Source organism: Triticum aestivum, chromosome 7A (genome assembly GCF_018294505.1).
Source record: "Triticum aestivum cultivar Chinese Spring chromosome 7A, IWGSC CS RefSeq v2.1, whole genome shotgun sequence".
In the NCBI taxonomy this organism is placed as follows: domain Eukaryota; kingdom Viridiplantae; phylum Streptophyta; class Magnoliopsida; order Poales; family Poaceae; genus Triticum; species Triticum aestivum.
The window spans coordinates 657,111,092-657,135,808 of NC_057812.1; positions in this window are offsets into that span (position 1 = coordinate 657,111,092).

Consider the following 24,717-nt stretch of genomic DNA (forward strand, 5'->3'; position numbering starts at 1 on the left):
TTCTATTTCTTTAGCGAATCTTGACTCTTGAGGCGGTCCGTGATCCCACCAGAGTATATAACAACTAGCCTCTCATCTCACACTTACAAGTGGGTCCCCAGCCTACTACGGTCCCCAGCTTACCACACAGTCAGAGAGATGTGGTTATTTAACCCAATCCTTCGACGAGTATCTCGTGGATGGAACAGTTTCCCTTGGAGACTTGCGGCAGGTTCAATTTTCGTTGCTTCAGTTATAGCTTCAGGTCAGTTTCTCAATCTTTTCTTCAGTTATAGCTTCAGGTTCAATTTCGTTTGCTTCAACATTTTTTTTTTTTGAAACGAGGCAAAAGACTTGCCATTTCATTGATTAAGAAGAAGAGAATTGCCCCGTTAATTGACGGAAAACCGGGCTAAAACCGATACAACTCAACCCATATGACATGGGCATCACCGGCCAACCTGGCCACCGACAAGAAACTCGGGGCTACAAAGAAGAAAGACATCCGCCGAGGAGTCGCAAGCGTCATCGTCATCACCGGTTGCCTCGAACGGGCGACTCCGACTTCACCGTAGAGCTCCACCATCGAAGTCAACCTGCAAACAGCCGCCGAAGCCACGACGGCACATGCCAACAGATGACCACACGCGCAAGCAACCGTCAGCTCCGACTTTGACGACGAGCTTCGAAAGGGAAATATGCAGGACTTGCGCCGAGCGTGCCCTCCATAACGGAAGGGCACCTCAGACACGCCGGGAAGAACCGACTACCGAAGTCCATGCTGCGACCCGAGCTCCTCTCAACGCCATCATCGTTGCCAAAACAGAAACCAACGCCCCGCCTCAGCCAGCCACGCAGCGAAGATGCCGCCATCCACCGGTCTCCAGTCGTAGCCGGCTCCGAGACGATGCCCCCAAGGAGGAGAAAGACGCGAAGACGCCCCCATCGCCCGATCCAGCTGATCTGAGGTTTCCCTCCGGAGCCAATGCCGTGGAGAGGAGGAGCACAGCTCCAAGACGACGCTTTCAAGAAAGGTAACGACACCCGCGGGCGCCGCCGTCGCCGGCTCCGATGAAGATCGGAACAAGGATTTCTCCCAGAGTTGTGCCACCATCAATCGCCACCGACCGCCGCCCACGCTCCACCATCCCAGCCGAGGTCGACCTCACTCTGACCGCGGGATCCCACGATCCACCGCGCCCAGATACGCACCACCCCCTGGCGGTAGCCGCCAACCACCACCGCAGCACCGTCGCGGCCACCACCACCGCAGCAACCACCTGCATCACAAGGAGCAGCAACCAGAACGGAGCATCGAGGCGCCAGATCCAGATCGAACCGCTCGAGCGAAGCATCTGAGCAGGAGCCGGCACTCCACACGCAGCACACCTCGCGCTACAGGGACGTCAAGCCCGCCACGCCCAGCAGTCGCTGCGCCCGCCGCGCGCCGGCCGCCGCCGCGCCCGCCGCCGGTCCGCGCCCCACGCGCGCATCCGAAGTCGCCGCGCACACGCACGCCGCCTGCGCACGCCGTCCACGCCCAGGCCGCGCCAGGAGCTCGGACCGAAGCCGCCGCCCCAGCACCCCTCCCTCCGCCCGCAGCCTACGCGGAGCTCCGCGCGCCGGCCGCCATCCGCCGCCCGCCGCCGCGAGCTCCCCCTCGCGAGCGCCCAGGAAACGACGGGGAGAAGAGGCCCCGCCGCCGCCGGATCCGCGCGGGCTTCGCCCGGCGGAGCCCACCGGCGACGGCGAGGGGAGTGTGTGGAAGGAGGGCGCGCGGTGGACGGGGCTGAGCCGCCGCTCGTGTCGCCCCACGGAGGGAGCGACGCGAGGGCTGTTGAGGATTTTTGGATTTGGATCTTGCTCCGCGCCCTTTTGCTTCAACATGGGATGAACCTTGCTTTGCAGCTGCTCTCGCCAATGCTCCAGCGTGCGCCCGACCTTTGGCTCGGTTGCGGAGCATGCGAGGTGTAACAATCAAGGCGCTGAAATAAGAGAACAACGAACAAATGTACACTTTTTTCTGTAGCTAAACTGGAGATCCCGCATCATACCTGAGGCTGAGGATATGACACTCAAGGCCTCAACATCTTCACCAGCACTCCAACAGGGACCATGGCGCCTGCAAATGCATCTTCAGCCCTAGCAATACTCATCATGGTCAAACTTCCGCTTCCATTGCTTGCACGGCCAGCTCGGAAAACTTCCATTCGAGCAACTAAGGGCTGTAGTACTAGTAGCAGTGAGCAGCAACAACGATAGGAAGATGTTTCATCAAGGTCTGCAGCCTTGGTCGAAGTAGATGCCTTTTCTTTAGACTAGGAGCAATAAATCTACTATATCTAAATAGCTAGCCCCCACTAACTATTTCTCTCAACATGCAAGTATGCCACATCATCACACAACATGCATGACAAAAGGCCCACCTCCATTATCATATATCTCTCAACATGCAAGCATGCCACTTCATCATGAAACATCATGAAAAAAAGACTCATCTCAACATGCAAGCATACATGAGAATTTTCATTCTATTAAGTTATTTATATTTAATAAACACTTTACAACTATATAGTAATGAAACACAATAAATTATATGTATTTTCAGTTTTAACTTTTTATATTATTACTTCAAATATTCATGGGTCATACAACAAAACACATTTAAATATGTTGCTAAATATTCCCGCAACAACGTGCGGGGTATCATCTAGTATCACTAAGAGGACAACAAGAACACGCCATGAGATGTAAATATGACAAATTCAACGAAGATTGGAAGTGAAATAAATTCAGCGCGTCACGGTTTGCTTCTGTCGCGTAATTCAACAGGTTATACTCCCAAATAAAAATCGAGCCTCTATAGAACGCAGCTCTAAATCCAGAATAGGACAAAATTGACAAGGAGTAGGAATACATGCCAGTTCATGCACTGGTAGTAGTACCTCGTCTCCGCGTGGTCTTTTGTGATGCGCTGCCGTTGAGCGAACAGGCCGCATGCACAAACCAAGCGCGGGGCATACCTGCTCGTCGAGCTCGTGGACCAGTCCAGAACTCATTCTTCAAAAACACGCTTCTTCCTCATGATAGTGTAACAGAGTATATAGTACTAGTACAAGACAGCAGTGGCCTTTCAAGTTTCAATATCAGTTACCACTTACCACATAGGAAGGGACGCGAACATTTTGACCAATAGTGAAATCGTAAAGAGGAGCAGCCATCCCTGTAATACAGCCTTTTGTCCATACCTCGTTGTATGTACCCCTCCTTTTTTCGACCGACCAAGACATGGAAAGCAACCGGCCCTTCAGCTGCATCCTGTAAGTGCAAGAGGGTGTAGGTGGTTCAACACAGTCAATTAGACCCATGCAATCTTTTGGCGTTTACCTAAGTTGATCCTCGTCAGCACTGGTTTCCGACTGAATCAGAGAAAACGACGCACAAATCCGTGATGAAAACACAGCTGTAACAGGCCCAGCAAGATTAGGAAAACTAAAAGAAGATTTCAGTTCGAAGATGAATTAATAGTTGGTAATTGCATGATTTTTGGACGATAGATGACTCGCATCATAGATCCGAACAATGTGTTGCCGGTGCTTTGCACCGAATTGCAGTGCCGGGAACTACTGTAACGACCTCTCATCAATGCCTCTCTCACTCACTAAGTCTAGCCTGTAATAACAACAATGTAGTCATGAAAGCATACTTAGCATTGGTAATGGAATGCATGACTTCTGACTCCAGCGTCCTGAAACCAACGAAACGAAAGGTGCCGAACCATTTGTAGTGCATACAGACAATAGATGTTCATCTTTGCTAAAAATAGATCTGGATGGATGGAACCGTTCAACGCCAAGAAAACAACAAAACGTATAGTGTAGGGTTACCCAAACGGTCCATACTCGTGGCCCAATGCTAGAAAGAAGATGCATGCATACTCTGAATATTACTGCCATCGCAGCATATAGGTTGCCATTTTGGTCCGGTGCTCTCTAAAGTTCAGCACATGGCTTCCCCTTTGGTATATGCGATCTACCATAATTCAATATATAGGTACCTTATCCATATAAAGGTTCGGATCTTGATGCAAATCAAGGGTTTCGATAGCACACTCTGCTGCTAGTGTAGATAGGAAAACCGTTCTATATATATATTATATATATATATATATATATATATATATATATATAGAGAGAGAGAGAGAGAGAGAGAGAGAGAGAGCATGGGTTTCCTATCAACACTAGCTATGGAGGTGGCTATCAGAACCGTTAGTTTGCTTCAAGATCCAAACTTTACTGTTGATAAGGTTCCTATTTGTTGATTTATAGATGCTCGCATTTACCAAAAGAGGAAGCCATGTGGGGCTGCTTTACATGGCAGCCGACCAAAATGGCAACCTACCCCTGCAATCGCAGGAGTACTTAGGGAATGGACACAACTTCTTTCTAGCATTGATCCTCGAGCATCATCTGTTTTGGGTAAGCCTATGTTGTAGGTTTTGTTGCCTTGTTAATGTTGAAGGGTTCTATCCATCGCGAGCTATTTTTAGCATGTATGAACGTCCATTGTATGCATCAAATGTGAAAGGTTTGGTACCTTTAATTCACGTTGGCTTATAGAGTACACACTAAGACAAAATTCTGAAGGCTGAATACTTTAATGCGTTGCAGCATGTATTCTTGACTAATCTTCCCATAGTCTTGACAAAGAAACATGGAGGTTTTACAATGTGGCTCCGTTCTCAATGGCAGTACCACCTCCTCCAGTGGGCATCAAGGTTGACGCTAATTTTCGTATTTTTCTTAAGCTTCTGCTAATTACTGTTAAAAAAACTTCTGCTAATTACAGTTTGTTGGGTGGAGGAGCGACCAGCCATGTAAAGAAAATGAGACGTAGAAATGACAATACAAAATATATGTGGTGAGAGTTGGATTTTAGTAAACTGTATAGTTATTTTGTTTTATAAAACACATTTTGTTAAACAAATAATCAAAATATGGTAAATGTGAAATTTTGGCGACCCAAGATTGGATGGAAAAAACACACATTTATTTAATTAATTGTCATTAAGCCTTGTAGGTCACTATTCTGGAGTATATATTTACTAACAAAAAATGCATTTTACTTCGAACGTTGGTTTAAAATACATTTTACTTTTTTTTTCAAGTCAATTCTACAAATGCAAAAGAAGGAAGGTGCAGTCCCTACTTTCATCTATGTGCACATACACGGCAACTAGCCAGACAGAGTAAGAAGCAGCCCCTTCTTTCAGCCATGCATAGACATATACTTGCCAGTTTTGCGTCACGGGTATGGTTAGACCACGGTGCTTCACATGCATGGCTTGGCTCCTTCACTCATTCTCATGAACATGTCTCGCTGGTCAGTGCACCCCACGTGACTCTCTATCTCTCCATTTTTGTTGGTTGCCGACTGTGGGCATGCCACTGCTGGCCAGCTGCCTGGCTTGGTTTCAGTTTGGTGGTTAATCATCCCTAAAAGGAAACTTGATGGCTAATTGTGTGTTTGACTAGTGAGGTGGTGCCACTCCTAACGTGCTAGTATTTCATTAGTGCTTGGCTAATGCGTGCATGGTGTAGGATCTGGGAGGTTCTCCTCAATGAGTTCGTGAGCTAAGTCAGGCTCTATCAGTTTGTTATTTCCACACACTAGAGAGAAACAGGATAACCAGAATTGGATACTTGTACAAAAACAAACTTAGAAAAAAAAGATGGGCGCATCAGGATCAGAGCATCTCCAACGTCGACCCTTAAACCACCTGTGTGCATCCGAACCGCAGAAGCTATCCAACACGGTCCTATATTAGTTCACGGCGCGGTTCAGAAGTACTTTCTCTTGCAAAATTGGAGACAAAGTGGGAGGAGCTTTGTAGGAGTCCGGACAGCAGGCACGTCGGACTTCGACACCCCCGGCCCACCCGATCCGCCCTTTCAGCCTCATTTCCTACAACTCCACCCCCTTTGACGCACATAAAAGGTGTCTAGTCCAATAAAGAGAGTGCACATATACAATGTGCAAGGTTGAGGGACAAGTTCTGTTCGGTGCCACCGCCATCCACCACCTGCTCGACTAGGGTTGTGCCCTGAGGGGTATAAGCTTCATGGTATGAAAGGTGCCCGATCCAGTAAAAAGAGTGCACTCATATGATTGTGCAAGGTTTGGGTAATGGAAAATGGAACTTTCCGTGTCATTGTGATGATATAGGGATACTAGACCACCATGAGGGGTATAAGTTTCATATTTCATTCACAATTGTTCATTCATAACAGGTGTGTTGTCTTATGCCAACTCTACAAATATATATTTCGAGTGGGTTTAACCACACGTCAAGTGTTGGTTCCAACATTAAATTCTAATCCATCTATCCATTGACCAACACACACACACACATACACACACACACACTCACACACATAGAGAGAGGGGGAGAGAGAGAGATAGAGAGGTTGGGTGTATATGGATGGTCGGAGGCAACGGTGGACCATCAAAGGGAGCTGCTCGACAAGGGTGGTGTGTCGAGGGGTATAGGGTTAGAGGTATAAAAGGTACCTGGTCCAATAAAGAGGGTGCACACATAGGATGTGCAAGGTTTGAGGACAAGTTCTATTATGTGCCACCGCCATCCACCACCTGGTTGACTAGCTAGGGTGGTGCCCGGAGAAGTATGACCTTCAGGGTATGAAAGGTTCCCGATCTAGTAAAAAGAGTGCACTCATATGATTGTGAAAGGTTTGCTTAATGAAAAATGAAAGTTCAAGTGTCATTATGACGATACAGGGATACTAGACCACCGTGAGGGGTACAGTTTCATACTTCATCCACAATTGTTCATTCATAACTGGTGTGTCATCTTATGCCAACTCTACAAATATATATTTCGAGTGGGTTTAACCACACGTCAAGTGTTGGTGTCAACATTACATTCTAATCCGTCTATCCATTGACCAACCAACTCACACACGAGAGAGATGTTGGGTGTATATGGATGGTTGGAGGCGGTGGTGGACTGTCAAAGGGAGTTGCTTGACAAGGGTGGTGTGCCGAGGGGTATAATGTTAGAGGTATAAAAGATGTCCGGTCCAATAAAGAGGGTGCACACATATGATGTGCAATGTTTGGGGACAAGTTCTGTTTGGTGCCACCGCCGTCCACCACCTGGTCGGCAAGCTAGCGTGGTGCACTGAGGAGTATGACCTTCGTGGTATAAAATGTGCCTGATCCAGTAAAAAGAGTGCACTCATACGATTGTGCAAGGTTTGGGTAATGGAAAATGAAACTTCCCGTGTCATTGTGATGATATAGGGATACTAGACCACCATGAGGGGTATAAGTTTCATATTTCATTCACAATTGTTCATTCATAATTGGTGTGTCGTCTTATGCCAACTCTACAAATATATATTTCGAGTGGGTTTAACCACACGTCAAGTGTTGGTTCAAACATTACATTCTAATCCATCTATCCATTGACCAGCACACACACACACACACACACACACACACACACAGAGAGAGAGAGAGAGAGGTTGGGTGTATATGGATGGTCGGAGGCGACGGTGGACCATCAAAGGGAGCTGCTCTACAAAGGTGGTATGTCGAGGGGTATAAGATTAGAGGTATAAAAGGTACTCGGTCCAATAAAGAGGGTGCACACATAGGATGTGCAAGGTTTGAGGACAAGTTCTGTTCTGTGCCACCGCCATCCACCACCTGGTCGACTAGCTAGGGTGGTGCCCTGAGGAGTATGACCTTCATGGTATGAAAGGTTCCCAATCTGGTAAAAAGAGTGCACTCATATGATTGTGCAAGGTTTGGGTAATGAAAAAGAAAAGTTCAAGTGTCATTATGACGATACAGGGATACTAGACCACCGTGAGGGGTACAGTTTCATACTTCATCCACAATTGTTCATTCATAACTGGTGTCTTGTCTTATGCCAACTCTACAAATATATATTTCGAGTGAGTTTAACCACACGTCAAGTGTTGCTGTCAAGATTATATTCTAATCCGTCTATCCATTGGCCAACCAACTCACACACACGTGAGAGAGAGGTTGGGTGTATATGGATGGTTGGAGGCGGCGGTGGACTGTCAAAGGGAGTTGCTCAACAAGGGTGGTGTGCTGGGGTGGGGGGGGGGTATAATGTTAGAGGTATAAAAGATGCCCGGTCCAATAAATAGGGTGCACACATATGATGTGCAATGTTTGGGGACAAGTTATGTTCGGTGCCACCGCCGTCCACCACCTGGTCGACAAGCTAGCGTGGTGCGCTGAGGAGTATGACCTTCGTGGTATGAAAAGTGCCTGATCTAGTAAAAAGAGTGCGCTCATATGATTATGCAAAGGTGTGGGTAAGCAAAAATGGATGTTCATGTGTCATTATGACGATAGAGGGATACTAATCCACTGTTGGGGGTATAGTTTCATATTTCTTTCACAGTTGTTCATTCATAACTGGTGTGTGAGTGTGTGTGTGTGTGTGTGAGAGAGAGAGAGAGAGAGAGAGAGAGAGAGAGAGAGAGAGAGAGAGAGGTCAGGTATATATGAATGGTCGCAGGTGGCGGTGAACCGTCAAAGGGAGCTGCTCGACAAGGGTTGTGCGTCGAGGGGTATAATGTTAGAGGTATAAAAGGTGCCCGGTCCAATAAAGTGAGTGCACATATACAATGTGCAAGATTTGGGAACAAGTTTTGTTCGGTGCCACCGCCGTCCACCACCTGGTCGACTAGGGTGGTGCCCCGAGGGGTATGATCTTCATGGGTATGAAAACTGCTTGCTCCAGTAAAAAGAGTGCATACATATGATTGTGCAAGGTTTGGGTAATGGAAAATGAAAGTTCCCATGTCATTATGAGAATATAGGGATACCAGACCATCATGAGGGGTGTAAGTTTCATATTTCATTCACAATTCTTCGTTTATAAATTAGTGTGTCGTCTTATGCCAATTTTCTATTCTTTTTTGTGCCAACGCCGTCCACCACAACTCACAGAAAGAGAGTTTAGTAGTACAAGCCTCCGAGGAGGAGGATTACAGAATCAACATGAAAGAAATTAGTGGACGACGTCCCATGTCGTCTGTAGGACAACGCCTGGTCACTCTGCCGTGCGTTTTCAATTTGATCTAAACTGTGTTGTATCAAACATTGTTATTTGCTCTTCTATGAAATTATCAATGGCCCCGTCAATCATCATATTTAATGTAATACTACATGCCAGCAACATTGGCAGTCCTGATGAGTGATGGTTAGAACAGCTGTAAAATAGATGGGGTTACGTGCTTGTTTATTCATAGCATATCACTTTCACCATGCGCTAACAAACATGTGAAGGGATGGGGATAAATAAGCTATAAAGGCGAGGCTTCGTAAATTTTATCTTCAAACTACATGAGTAATAGTTTGTCCATCTGACATGTTCTCTTGAAATGCTCTATCCTGCAATGAACCACTAATTAATCATAAATGGATTTCAATATTCTAATCAAAGAAGCAAACTGTTGACACCCTTTGGGTATAGAAAAACATATAAATTCATAAAGTCCGTTCTTCATATATCTCGTCAGTAGTTTTCATTTGAACCTCCTATTGTAATAGGGATAGATTTGAAACCGTATGTCTGTGACAGCTATTTGGCTTTTGACGAGCGCTGCTCAAAAGTCCTGGTTGTGCTTGCGGTGCCTTTGCTTTTTAATAAAAGTTAGGGCAGAGGGGAAACCCCTTTCATTAAAAAAATCATAAAGTCATACATGAACATGGCATATATTTTAAAAAATTGTCTAGCATGTTACGCATGCATTTTTGTCCTTAGAGCAACCAACCTAGTGGCTTCAGTAGCTAGGATGGCAATTGGAATGAAGTGGTCTATAGGAAAAACTAAACAATGTATAAGTTAGTCATGCATGGCCCAATACCGAGTCATCGACATGTAAAAATAAAAGCTGAATGTAGAAAAAAAGTAGAAAGCTGAAGAAGCTAAGCAAACCACTTCCAAGTGATGCATACATAACTCAGTATTTTCCCTGAAAATGTAGTAGAAAGTGTAAAGGAACAGATTAGGCATGCTAAAATATTAAAAATTATGGTTATCTTTCAGTGAAACAATTGCATTCAGATAACCCATGGTATTTAGAATATGAATATGGTGTTCAGAAAATTCTAGAAACAACAAGCAACTGTTTAACACTGACAACGACAAGCAACTAGCCACGAACAGGAACAAAATCAGGTCAGTTACTAGCAATATATGAAGTATATGCTATGATAAAAATACTGTTGGACTTGTATTCGACTGAGGTTTTTCATGGTGTACTTTTTGTGATATAAAATTGAAATTTTACTATTAATAATCACTGCCAAAGAATTGAACCAACAAATGAGGGGCCTAACAAATTAACTAATTTATTTATTTGTTCTGATTAGTATTCTGGCTTACTATGTCAAAAAGGATTTCTGTGACAAACGATTCAGTTCTGCGCTAGGTCTATTGATACTTGGAATGGACAGTAGGGGACGCACACACATTATTTGACATCTTGTCTGTTAGCTTTTGTATTTCATGCTCGGCACCATTAAACTGCCCTGGATTCTGGCTGCCATTGCTCGACAGAGGAGGCCTGTTCGCTACAGTATGTAAAGATGGAAGTAGTTATAGCCGTTTGTATAATTGTTGTGTTCGATACAAACTAGTATTTTGTGCTCCACACATGGTGGGTATCCAATGTATCCAGCCCTTAAGTATGTCACGCCGCACTACATGTGTTGATTAGAAGAGTATAATAACATGAGATTTGTATATATCCTGGTTCAAGTCCTTGCTACCAGTAGTAAGAGCATCTCCAGCCGTTCGGCTCCCCGGGACGCCGAAAAAGCGCCGTCTAGGGCCGAACCGACGTTTACTTTCGGCGTGGGGGCGATTGTGTTTCCAGTTGCCGCCCCCTGGTCGCCCACTACGACATTCACGTGGCGCTCCCAGACCCCGCTCCGGTGCCGCTTCTTCGCATGGCTTGCGATCATGAACCTCTGCTAGATGTCAGACCAGTTAGCACAGAAAGGACTACCGCACCAGGACTCTTGCCCTTTCTGTGATCAGCACGAGGAGACGATTAGCCACCTGCTCATTGAGTGTGTTTTGGCGAGGGAAGTATGGGCTAAGGTGTTCATGGCCATGGGCGTTCCACACGGCGCTCTATGTGTTGGAGAGCCCTTGCCAGATTGGTGTGCCCGACAGGATACCCATGGGCGGCCGGCGAGGACGATGCGGACCTTGTGCCTCCTTGTCATGTGGGAGCTTTGGAAGCACCAGAATGCCATCGTCTTCAACGGGGCAACGGTCAGCCTTCAGCAGATTCTGCACCGGATTGCGAGCGAGGGCAGGGTGTGGAGGCAGGCGGGACTGCTAAGAGGAGAGTTGGATGCATTCTTCGTAGAGGAACTCGAGTGGGCTCGCCGCGAGTAGTCCGGTTAGGCCATAGGAGGTGGATGGTGGCGTACGCCATGTAATCTTTTGTGTAACGAAACTGTGGAGGGTTCTTCCCCCTTTCTTCTACTCCCTCCATTCCAAAATATAGTGCGCCCGCGCTTCCCGAGGTCCAACTTTGACCATAAATTTAACCAACGAGACCAACTGCGGCGGGAGAAAAAATTATATAATTGAAAACTTCTTTCGAATACGAATTCACTGACATAATTTTTGCTCCCGCCGCAATCGGTCTTGGTAGTTAAATTTACGGTCAAAGTTGAAGCACGTAGATAGAGGAAGCACTACATTGTGGAATGGTGGGAGTATAATATAAGATATGCACACTCGTGCGTATTTGAGAAAAAAGAAGAAGAATGCAGTGCCGTTGTATAAAGAAAGGAGCAACCAGTGGTATTTCAGTATATGAAAAGAAATGAGAATGCAAGCCATATTCTACTTTTCTTCTAGGAAAACCAGATAGGATCAAATCCATGGAATCAAGACTAAGACATCAATTTTCTTCCCTATGACAAAGAACGGGTATATGTCTTTGCGGACTGAAGAATTTCATTAAACTGGCAAAGCTTATTTTGTCAAAGTACACCTGTTATTTTGCTATGTCTTTGCAATGTGAACGATTTAGCTTCTTCCTTCACTCCATGCATAATGTTATTCTGTCAAAGCAAAGATGTGGAAAAACTCTACAAAATGAACTGTAACTGTCAGTTTTAACAAAGCAAAAGAGCCAGGTGCATACACGTTCTGAAGCCATGTATACTCAGAAAATTCATAGAGTTTGGTGTACACCAATTTGAAGGTTGTGCTCGGTAATTTAAAAGTGCGAGTGGCGCAATTAAAAACACACATGCACAATAAGCAATGCTTATGTGTAACGTAATTACCATCCACCAATTTGACCACACCAAAAAATAACATGCGCAACAAATGAGGTCCACAAACTTCTTCAATTAGTTAGGGAACACCAAGTAGAACAGTTTAGAGAATCCATCGGCTATTATTTCAGTGCTGGAGAATTACAGTCGGCTAAAACTAATTCAACAAGATCGCAACAAATACATCAATGCAAAGTGATTGCTAGGTACCAAAAAAGCAGTAAGAAGTAGCAGCTCGTGGAAGCCAAGATGCTCCTTCTGTATATGATGTGGCGCCTAATCAGCTGGCCGCTGCTGCTTGTCATCCTCTATCAACTACAGTAAAAAATAAAGGGAAGTAGCAAGGGTTGTAGAGAAAAAAACGAGATTTCAATGAGCAGAGGACCTTGGTCGGTGGCACAGCAAGTAGCCAAGTACCTCAGGCGGATCTGCCACTCCACTCTGCTCCGACCAGCTGCTTCGGCGTAGGATGAAACCCACGAGCACCATCCGCTCCCCCTGATCCTCCTCCCGTTGAGATTGTGGCCACAGCACGGCAACCACTCCCCTTCCACCCTATGGCCCTCCTCCCGTCGTCCTCCCCATTCCCCCTTGGTGGAGCACCAGGTACATGCGATGCCATCCGAAAGCACGCTGGGTGCACCAGCTTGGGTCTCTGGCTTCGATGGCTGTGAGTTGTGATGCCATGCGGGTCGGAGAGGACGATGGTGCAGCTGGGAGGAGGGAGCATATGGCTTAATGATGGATCCAGGGGAGAAGAGTGAGCCGTGGTTGTGGTTCTTGGGTGATGGCGTATGTTCTCCTCCATGATGGATTTGGCATACCAGAAACGATGGAGAAGAGAGGAGCCCGATCCAGATCTTCCCTGTAGCCCTGTAGGGGAGGAGAGAGAAGATGTGTGGATGACTGGGCTTTCATGCACGACAACACTGATACTAGAAAACCAACGAGGACTTTTTTTTTGCAAGAAATCTTTCCAACGCAGGAGCTTTCCATGGGCTGGGAACCCTTCGCTCAAGGCCCGACAACTCGCACGGTGCAATCCATGGCAGTCTACGTACTGGGCCTAGTGCCTATGCACATGTGAAAGTGGTCCATCTTTATCTCAATGAGGAAATAAACTTCACACACTCAAAATGAGAGAAATGTTTAGAGGGAAAGAAAGGGGACCAGATCCCAAGCAGATTATGTGGCTCAGATTGCCATCTCTGGAGAGAAACACAATAGCTTTGTTTTTCCCTATATATATATATAGCCCGTCTATTCTGATAATATTATCAGAATAGTTATTCTGATAACACTTCCGCACTGCATGCTCAACGCGAGAGCACTGCACTTTCTTTAGTAAGAGCACTGCATTACAGAGACTAATGGACTTCGCGTCGGAAAAAACTGCGCGTAGTGTTTTTTTGGTACTGTTTTCGCTATAATTTTTTAACCGTTTATCGGAACAAGGCGTGTAATATACCGTTGAAAAGCTACGGATTAGGCGCAACTTCGCCATGTTGAACACTTTTCGAGATTCCCCGCGGTTTAAGAGAAGTTTTAAAAATGGTGCGGCCCACAAAGAGTGGCAGCGAGCGTTTTTTCGCGTTTTTTTCTAAACCGCTCATCGGAATGAGGTAAATGATACACCGTTGGGTAGATATCGTCGAGGCGCATCTTTTTCATAACTATTGTTTTCTCTAATTCGTTACGGTTTAAGAGCAGTTTCAAATTTACTAAATCGCGGAATTCTGTTTTTTTGAAATTTTTGCAATTTTCGGTACTGTTTTCGCTCTAGTTTTTGAACCGTTTGTCGAAACGAGGCGTGTAATACGTCGTTGGAAAGCTATGGACAAGGCGCAACTTTCATATGTAGAAATGGTTTTGAGATTCCTTACAGTTTTAAGTTAATTTTAAAAATCGTGCGGCAGATGATGAGAGGCAGCGGTCGTTTTTTGCGAATTTTTTACAAACCGGTTGTCAAAACAATTCAAATGATATGTCGTTGGAAAGATATCGACGAGACGCAACTTTTTCATGTAAAACACTCTCTCTAATTCCTTACAGTTTAGGAGTAGTTTTAAATTTACCGAAATGCAGACACTCTGTTTTTCGCAACACCCAAATCGACGTGGGTACTTCACCCGACTGAAAACCGCACTGCATCGGATGAAAACCACACTGCATCAGACGTGTTAGAGAACTGCATGGTTTACTATATTCAAACATAGTTTTTTTTAAGGACGAGAAAATAGAGTGCAATTCACATCGGGTGTAAATGAACGACAACACTATCAAGAAGTGAACCGCATTACTTTTTGTCGCTTTCGTAATAATTTTTTTGCACTTACAGGATGAACAACATCATTCAGCCGACCGCACTGCTTCAGAATGAAAACCGCACTGCATCGGATGGGCAAGCGAGCTGCATAAATTTTTTTGTCAGACGTTATTTTTCTCATATGAGTTTTTGTTGTTTTTTTTACTTTTTTAGGAACGAGAGTGGACAACAGAGACTAGGGCAAGTGAACCACATCATATATCAAAGTGCACCGCTTTACTTTTTTATTGATTCGCTATTTTTTTTCACATTTTTCATGCTAGGCGCAAGTGAACAGCATCACTGTCAAAAGTGAACGACATTCGAAGACCAAAGGCACTGCAAGTGTTGATGTAGTCGACTGAATTATGAGACACACGAAAACATTTTTGCGACACTCTGTTTTTTGCGACACTCAAATCGACGAGTGAGCTTCACAACAGAAAATCACACCGCTTCAGACGAAAAACCGCACTGCATACAAGGGTCAAGCGAGCTACATGGATTCTTTTATCTTCTTTATAAAAAAATGATGAACGAGTGGACCGCATAGAGGACAGCAAGTGAACCCCAACACTCTTGAAAGTGATCCACAACACTCTTGAGAGTGAACCTCATTACTTTGTTTTACTAGTTTAAATGTCTTTCAACAAACACAACATAAATTTTATATACATTTTTCCAAGTGAAGTGTATTTCAAAGTTCTTCGGAGTGGACTTCTTTTAAGACCGGAGTGCACTGTATTTTCCTCTTTATTTTTTCTCTAGAGTTTAGTTCCCCCTAGTGCACTGCATACATTTTTTTGGTTAATGAAATATGCACTGCGGGGGGACGCGAGTGGACTACATTTTTTGTTTGCACGCTACACATTACACACAAGCATTCATCCACATCCATTTTTTACTCTCTTTTCCTCTTTGCATCTTCTCAAACAACAAAATGAACTTCTTTTAAAGGAACATCGACGAAGCATTTATGTCTGTGTTTTCTCGAACAATAAAACAAACTTTAGAAAAAATGACGACATTCTTTTTTCTCTCCTTCGTACATGTGCTGCCCTGCACGTCCATACAATCTGCACTGCAAAAAGAAACAAGCATTTTCTATACTGCATCTGTGCATGGCCATGGCGCATGCAAGCATTGAAACGGCCGTGACACTGGACGGCATGCGAGGCCATGGCGAACTGCATCCGAAGGCAAAAAAAAAGAAGCAGCAAAAGATGCAATTTCTGGACCGCATGGGGCGTTGTTGCCGCTGTTCACCTTCAGCTCCATGATTGAAGGAGGTTGGCCTCCCGCCCGCCCTTCCGGTGATGCCCTGTAACAAAGGAGGGGGATATGGAGGTAGGGGATAGAGGAAGGGCCGTGGTAGAGGCCCTGAGAATCGCCCGACTGCAGTCGCCATTTGCCTGAGTCGTGCGCCCATGCGTGGATCTTGCCGTCGCGGCGATGGAGAGGTCATTAGAGGAGGCGGCCATTCGAGATCCCTCGGGACGCCTGGATCCGTCGCCGGAGGGTCGTCAGATGTGGATGGACCTCCTACCACAACCTCACTGGAAGAAGCCCAGCGGAGCACCCCTTTACATTATCTAGTGGCGTGGGGCTGCGGCAGCCAGCCGGTGTGGGATTCGGCAAACGGCGGGTAGGGGAGGAGTGAGCGGCGGGGGGTGACTGCCATGAACTGCAGGTAGGGGAGGAGTGAGCTGCGGGGGTGACTGCCGCTGCTGGGGGGAGGCGATGGCGGAGTGGGTGGGAGCACCTTATTTGGATCCGGAGGCAGGCGATGTGCATCCGGTCTCTTCGGCGTGGATCATAGCGGCTCGATGGGGGTGGGGATGAGAGGATGGGGTGCTGGGGCGTCGGGCAGGAAGTGACTGCCGGTGCAGGGTGGGTCCTGGGCGGCGGAGGGAGGAGGAAGTTGGAGCGGGGGTGCTCCTGCTGCGCGATGAAGGTGGAGCGGGGCGAGGTACCAGAGGGAAGAGAAAGGTGGGCATCAGGGGCGCTTTGCTGCCCATGGAGAGGTCGGGGTGGCCTACCTCGTCGTGAGGTGCAGGCGCGCGGGAGGGGGGTGCGGGTGCCCGAGATCCGGCGCCTGCGGGGGGCATGGCGGCACGATTTGACCAGGCCCGCCTGGATCCTTCACCGGAGCGCCGTCGGAGGAGAAGGTGGCGTGGATTGGAGCCGCGTCGCCTGGGAGGATGGGGTGGTCGGGGCGTCGTGGTGGTCGGAGCTCCGTAGTAGTTGGCGGCGTCGGGGAGTGGGTCGTGGTTGAGGAAGAAGGTAGTCGGGATGGGGTGGGGGAGGTGCAAACAGATAAGGTCTGGACGTGGGGGTGTGGTGGATTTTGCTTTTGTTGGGGCGGTTCGGTTCGTAGGTGGACGCAGCGTGGGGTGTTAGCAGAATACGCCAAAGTGTTATCAGAATAAGACTCTTAAGGGTGTTATCATAATAGACCCACCCTATTCATCACTCAGGGTGCAGAATAAGTTATTCTTCAACCGAGGTAATCTTACGATCATTTCATAATTAAATTACGTTTGTAATTCAAATAGTTACATTCCTATTGATTCACTACGATAAAATTTAACATAAGAAAAATAAAAATATAGGTCATAAGACAAGAAAAATTTATAATTTATGTGTATTTTAGACTATGTTTTTACGTATGTAATTTTACATAACATAAAATATTTTTTACGGTGATTATATATTTTTTTACTGTCTCTTTTTGCGTCGGAAATAAGACAAAACTTACGGAGCGTAAAATTACGGTGCATTGATGGTAAATAGAAGGGGGTAAAGAATAACTATTCCTCACCCAGGGTGACGAATAACGCGACCCTATATATATATATATATATATATATATATATATATATATATATATATATATATATATATATATATCAATGCTCTGTATTTTTAGGTTTCGTAAATTTTTTCCTATTTCATACGTAAAAAGAGAACGTAAAATATATATACTCGCCATAAAAAATATTTTATGTTATGTAAAGTTATAAACGTAAAAACATACATAAAAATGCGATATTTTTGGTCCTATAACCTATTTTTTTGTTTTCTTATGCCAAATTTTATGTAGTGAATCAATATGAATGTAAATATTTGTATTCCAAACGTAATTTGTTTATGAAGCGATCATAAGATTACCTCGGGTGAGGAATAACTTATTCTACACCCTGGGTGATGAATAGCAACACTATATACACCCGGTAGTAGGATGCATTTTCCATATATATATATATATATATATATATATATATATATATATATATATATATATATATATAGGGAAAATTCATCCTACCACCCGGTGGTAGTTACCCCATATGTCTCATATACTATCATATGGTACTATATATACTATTTATTATTTTAAATATATTCATATATTATTCTAAGATATTTCAAAGCAAGTTATATGAAAAAATTGCATATAAGCCCACGGTATTTGTTATATTTGTGAAATACGTACATATTTGTACGTAAAAAAACAGCATACTCAAAACATGGTATATACTACCTAAAAATTAGTATATATACTACCTAATCATTGTTATATACTACATACTACACGTACATACTTTTGATTTTGACGGATACTGCATACAACATACAAAATAGAAGTGGTGGTAACTACCACTGCTTGTAGGAAACATTTGTCCTATATATATATATATATATATATATATATATATATATATATATATATATATATATGCACCCGAGCTCATCTACACCCGTGTTGACGAAAAAAATCAAAACAAATACTAGAAAAATTCAAAAAAAATCCAATTTTTTGTGTCGTAGACAATTTGATGCGTGAGGTCCGCCTTAATTTTCAAATCATTTGGACATCTGAGGAGCTCTCTGCAAAAAAGACAAATTGGGGGTCTGTAAAAATGTTTACTGTTCATGTACTGTTTTGGTCCGATTTGACTTTTTTGTTGAGAGCTGCTCAGATGTCCAAATGAAATAAAATTTGGAGCGGGCCTCACGCATCAAATTGTCTACCGCACAAAAAAGAATCAGAATTTTTTGAACTTTTTATGAATTTTTTCTAACCGGGTGAAGATGAGTCTGGGCACCAAAACGCCTTACTCTATATATTAACATATTCTATTTATAAGAAGCATTGTTGCGCAAAGGTGTGGAAATGAGGTATGTGTTGTCAATTTCTTAATATTAAGTCTGAAATATATGTACATATTCCCCGACAGATTTATGGGTTCGTTGACCCACTAAATTGCACTTCCCACTTGCATATAGAAAGAAACTTTGTTTTATTTCAATACCTTTGTGGTCTCTTTCATGAAAATGACAGAAGCATGTAGAAGAAGTGTTCCCATATCGTATTATAGAAAACGATTGATAACCCACTTAGGAGGCAAAATAAATCCAAAATAATAGATGGAAACATGCTTGTCCCGTATGAACTATATATATAAGCACGATGATGATAATATCATTAGATGTATTTTTCATATGGGTAGCAGACTGTAAGATCTAAAGTGAACACCAAAATAGACATGTTAAAACAACATCATTCAAAAGAAGAAGAAAATAGAGATCAACATGAGTTTAGCTATATATCCACAATCAAATATTTCAGCCCATCACAATAATTATATAGATAAACTGTGTATTTCAGGACCACGACGAACAACACCTTTTTATTCTGAAACAACCAGGGACATTGAGATATTAAATACACGTTTATGATAATATAATTCATAACTGAAGTATATGTGCTGCATAGCTGAGTTCATTTGTACGTATAGAAAGAGCAGAGCGAAGACGTAATTTTCATTACCAACGACGCTCCTGTTCAAGCAGGAATATCTCTATTCTGAATCTCAAAAGGTGAAGATACACCCTCACTTAATAAACTTGTTAACCAACTCTTAAATTTAGCCTGCTTCAGTGTTAACCATAGAAACAAAAGACATCAGGAAGAAACCAGAGCGATTGAGTGTGTCCAAAAAGATTAATAGACATCATATAAGATTAAGGGAGCCAGTGCCTTAAAAGGCCTCCAGAATCTGAGACTACATGATATATGACCATATACAGAAATAAAGAAAATTCATGTTGATATCTGACCTGGTCATAGCAATTGGTAAAGTACGATACATAATTTGTGCTCAAATGCAGCAATAGATATGGTTAACATTTAGCCATGTGAGTCCCTCACAAAAAATATGCAGTGATCCTAAAAGAGCAGAAAAAACCAGTACAACATAAGATTCAAAAACCAGTACAACTCTCAGTTCCAAGCAAAGACTTAGACCCAAAAAAATTAGCCACCTAAAATCCATATGATCTGCAGAAATCATATGAAATTTCCTAGTTACATCATGGGAATTGAAACTCTCAGTTTTACACAAAAGGAAAGAAAGAACCAGGACTCCGCAATTGTGTAGACGGCGGCCGGAGACCTGAAGGATAGAGAGACATCCGAACTTGTGAATAAACCATCTGAGACAGCAAACAATTCAGATCTGGAACTCCCTATGTAATAGGAGGTCTGCAGAGAGAAGAGACATGCACGTGCTATAGTGGAGAGAAGAGACGTGAGCGGAGTGTTGGGGAACGCAGTAATTTCAAAAAAATTCCTACGCACATGCAAGATCATGGTGATGCATAGCAACGAGAGGGGAGAGTATCGTCTACGTACCCTCGTAGACCATAAGCGGAAGCGTTATGACAACGCGGTTGATGTAGTCGTACGTCTTCATGATCGACCGATCTAGTACCGATGATACGGCATCTCCGCGATCTGCACACGTTCGGCTCGATGATGTCCCGCGAACTTACGATCCAGTAGAGCTTTGAGGGAGAGCTTCGTCAGCATGACGGCGTGATGACGGTGATGATGTTGCTATCGGAACAGGGCTTCGCCTAAGCACCGCTACGATATTACCGAGGTGGATTATGGTGGAGGGGGGGACCGCACACGGCTAAAAGATCAATGATCAACTTGTGTGTCTATGGGGTGCCCCCTCCCCCGTATATAAAGAAGTGGAGGAGGGGAGGTGTAACGCCCCGAGACCGATGTGACAGGTATCTTCCAGTTATTCACTGTTGTTGCCCTATCTTTGCTTGCGTGTCGCATCTTGTCATGTCATCATGTGCATTGCATCATCATGTTTTCGAAACTTGCATTCGTCCCGGCCTCGTCGTTCTCTTCGTTGTCTGTTCTGAGCCCAGAGACACTTGCACGCGCCCGCGGCATGTCCAAAATTTTATTTTTATAAGTGGCCGGAAAATGTTCTCGAAATAGATTGAAAGTTGCCGTGCGGTCTTATTTTAATGTAGATAGACCGCCTGCCAAGTTTCATCGCATTCGGAGTTCGTTTGATAGCCCAACCGTTAAACTATAGCGACAATATAGTGGGTCAAAATGTTGGACGTTTTTGGTCTTCGGAAACAGTCGCCGGGCCTCTCTCTCTTCTCTTCTCTCAGCCTGAGGCCTTCTGCACAATCCACTACCTACCGCCGGGCCTAGCCTAAGCTCTCTCGTCAGCCCGCGGCCCTCCTCCTCGCGCGCACGCCCGAAAAGCTGTCCCGGACCCGACCCGGGCAGTCGTCACCGTTGGATCCGGATCATCCCCAAACATCTGCAAAACATCACCGTTTTTCTTACTTGGACTTCCTAGCCTATTTTTCTCGACCGCCCGATTATGATCGGACGGACAGAATACCCCCCTAACCTAATCCAATAACGTATATAAGTGGGCAACCCTAAAATTTAGGCGACTTGGCCCATCCATCCTCCTGCACGCCGCCACTTCAAATCCACCTCGGGATCGCCTTGCCCGATCCTCCTCGATCCCCTCGCCCAACCAGTGCATTCCATCGATTCTCCCCATCGATCCGATTTGGCCCTCCCTGCAAGCAGCCTCGCTAGCGCCCTGGCTCCCTCGTCTGCCTCCAGCGCGCTGCCGTCCAAAGCTCCCCATCTCCTTCCGCCTTACCTCGTCGCTGCCCGCTTGCTCAAGGACGCCCGAGGCCGTGCCTCCTCTCCCTCCTCGGCTCGATCCTGAATGGATCGTGAGCACCGAGCGCCATGCCCCAGCTTCATCGCGCGCCCTGCCTCGCCATGTACGTCTCCAGCCGCGCCAGGTTCCTCCTCCGTTCCATCCTGCTGCTACAAGTCTCGCCGCGGCCAAGCTCCTGCTAGAGCCGTCTCGTCCGTGGCCTCCCGCGAGACGCCGTCCAGGACCCCGACAGGCCGCACCACTCGCCGGAGTGGAGTCTCGCAGGTCGCGGCCCCTCGCCCCTCCAATCCAGCGACCCCTCTCCATGGTTCCCCACTCTCTCTAACCCCTCTCTCTCTCTCTCTCTCTGCACCTTGCAGCGCCATGGATATGGAGTCCTGCACCCGAGCTCCGTCCGCCACTGTTGCCCGGAACCGATGCCGGACGACTCGACCCGCCCGTTCCGGCCGGTTCCCATCGATCCCGTCGCCAGGACCCTTGTCGTTGTCTTCTCCATTGCCTTGTTCTGCTGCTGTTTCTGTTTTCTTCAGGAACGAGAACAGGAGCAGCTCGCCTCCTCGTCTCGCTCGTGCGTTGACCGAGCGCAGGGCTAGCAGGCACAGCTGCGCGCCTAGCAGCCAACCGGCCTCTGCATCAACTGGGCCTTGGCCCATGGTGAGGCCCCAGCGGCTCCTTAGTTTTTTTTTCTGTTGGCCCATTCTGCTCCAGATTCGGCCCATGTATTTTTTCCATGCGCTATGAATTTTTCCTTTTAACCAGAGACTGCCTATTTTATAGAAAACCCCTTGCACTTCATGCATTTAATAACTCAACAACCATGCATCACATGTAAAAACTTTATATATGAAATATGCTTAGTTTTTCATCTAGTTTCATAATATGCCACTTTCATGCATGTTTGAAATGTTTAAAATGTTGTTTGGTTAAATTTGCTCCTATGCCATGTTAAAATGATTTAATTCAGAACTAAATAACCCTAGCTCCAAACTTAACAAACTTTATATGTAAATGGGGTAGAATTTTGCCTAGTTTAACATGGTGCACTCATCTAGCATGTTTAACAACTATAAAATTGTGATTAGGGCAGATCAGTACCAAACCTAAAATATGCACATGAGGAGTTTCCAGACTTGTTGTTTTGTTGTTCCGGCCTCATTTAAAATTGCCTAGATAGTTAGTTTCATTATGCTACACCTCTTGCCATGTTAAGAACATTTAATATTGTTGGGTACATAACCAAGAGAGAACTAAATAATTGATGTGGTGTTCCGTCAATATGCATCCCGATGCATATTGGGCTCCATTTAACTTGTAGTTTTGTTTGTGCACTTTGCCATGCCATGCATATTTAAACCGGACATGCATCATACTTGATTGTGCATCATGCCATGGTTATGTGGTGGTTGTTTACTATGTTGTTTGTTCCTTTCCGGTGTTGCTTCTTTGGGTTGGTTCCGAGAACGTCGTGTTGTGAGGATTCGTCTGTTTGTCTTCTTCATGGACTCGTTCTTCTTCCTTGCGGGATCTCAGGCAAGATGACCATAACCTCGAAATCACTTCTATCTTTGCTTGCTAGTTGCTCGCTCTTTTGCTATGCCTATGCTGCGATACCTACCACTTGCTTATCATGCCTCCCATATTGTTGAACCAAGTCTCTAACCCACCTTGTCCTAGCAAACCGTTGTTTGGCTATATTACTGCTTTGCTCAGCCCCTCTTATAGCGTTGTTAGTAGCAGGTGAAGATTGAAGTTTGTTCCTTGTTGGAACATGGAGATGTTGTTCCTTGTTGGAACATGTTTACTTGTTGGGATATCACAATATCTCTTATCTAATTAATGCATCTATATACTTGGTAAAGGGTGGAAGGCTCGGCCTTATGCGTGGTGTTTTGTTCCACTCTTGCCGCCCTAGTTTCCGTTATATCGGTGTTATGTTCCCGGATTTTGTGTTCCTTACGCGGTTGGGTTATAATGGGAACCCCTTGATAGTTCACCTTGAATAAAACTCCTCCAGCAATGCCCAACCATGGTTTTACCATTCGCCACCTAGCCTTTTCTTTTCTTTTCCACCGTGAGAGCTTGTGATGGGCTAAGTTGGGACACCCCTGCAGGGATTTGAACTTTCGAAAGCCGTGCCCGCGGTTATGGGCAGATGGGAATTTGTTAATGTCCGGTTGTAGAAAACCTGAAGTTGATCTTAACTAAAACACATCAACCGCGTGTGTAACCGTGATGGTCTCTTCTCGGCGGAGTCCGGGAAGTGAACACAGTGTTGGAGTTATGCTTGACGTAGGTTGTTCTAGGATCACTTCTTGATCATAGATTCTCGACCGTGCTTTGCCCTCTCTTCTCGCTCGCTTTTGCATATATGTTAGACACCAAATATGCTAGTCGCTTGCTGCAGCTCCACCTCATACCTTTTACCCTTCCTATAAGCTTAAATAGTCTTGATCTCGAGGGTGTGAGATTGCTGAGTCCCCATGACTCACAGATACTTCCAAAACTAGTTTGCAGGTGCCGATGTTACCGAGCAGGTGACGCAACCAAGCTCAAGGAGGAGCTCGATGAAGATCTTGTCCTTTGTGTTGTTCCGTTCTAGTTGTTCAGTAGTGGAGCCCAGTTGGGGTCGATCGGGGATCTGTGTAGCATTTGGGGTAGTCTTCTTTTATTTTGGTTCCGTAATCGGACCTTGATTGTATCTGATTGATGTAATGCTTTATTCATGTAATTGTGTGAAGTGGCGATTGTAAGCCAACTATGTATCTCTTTCCCTTATGTATTACATGGGTTGTGTGAAGATTACCGCACTTGCGACATTGCTTTCAATGCGGTTATGCCTCTAAGTCGTGCTTCGACACGTGGGAGATATAGCCGCATCGAGGGCGTTACAAGTTGGTAATCAGAGCCTTCCCCGACCTTAGGAGCCCCCTGCCTGATCGAATAGCTGGCGTTGTTGAGTCTAGAAAAATGTTTTGAGTCATTTAGGATTATATATATATCGGAGAGTTAGGAATTCTTTTTACTCCTCAGCCCCTT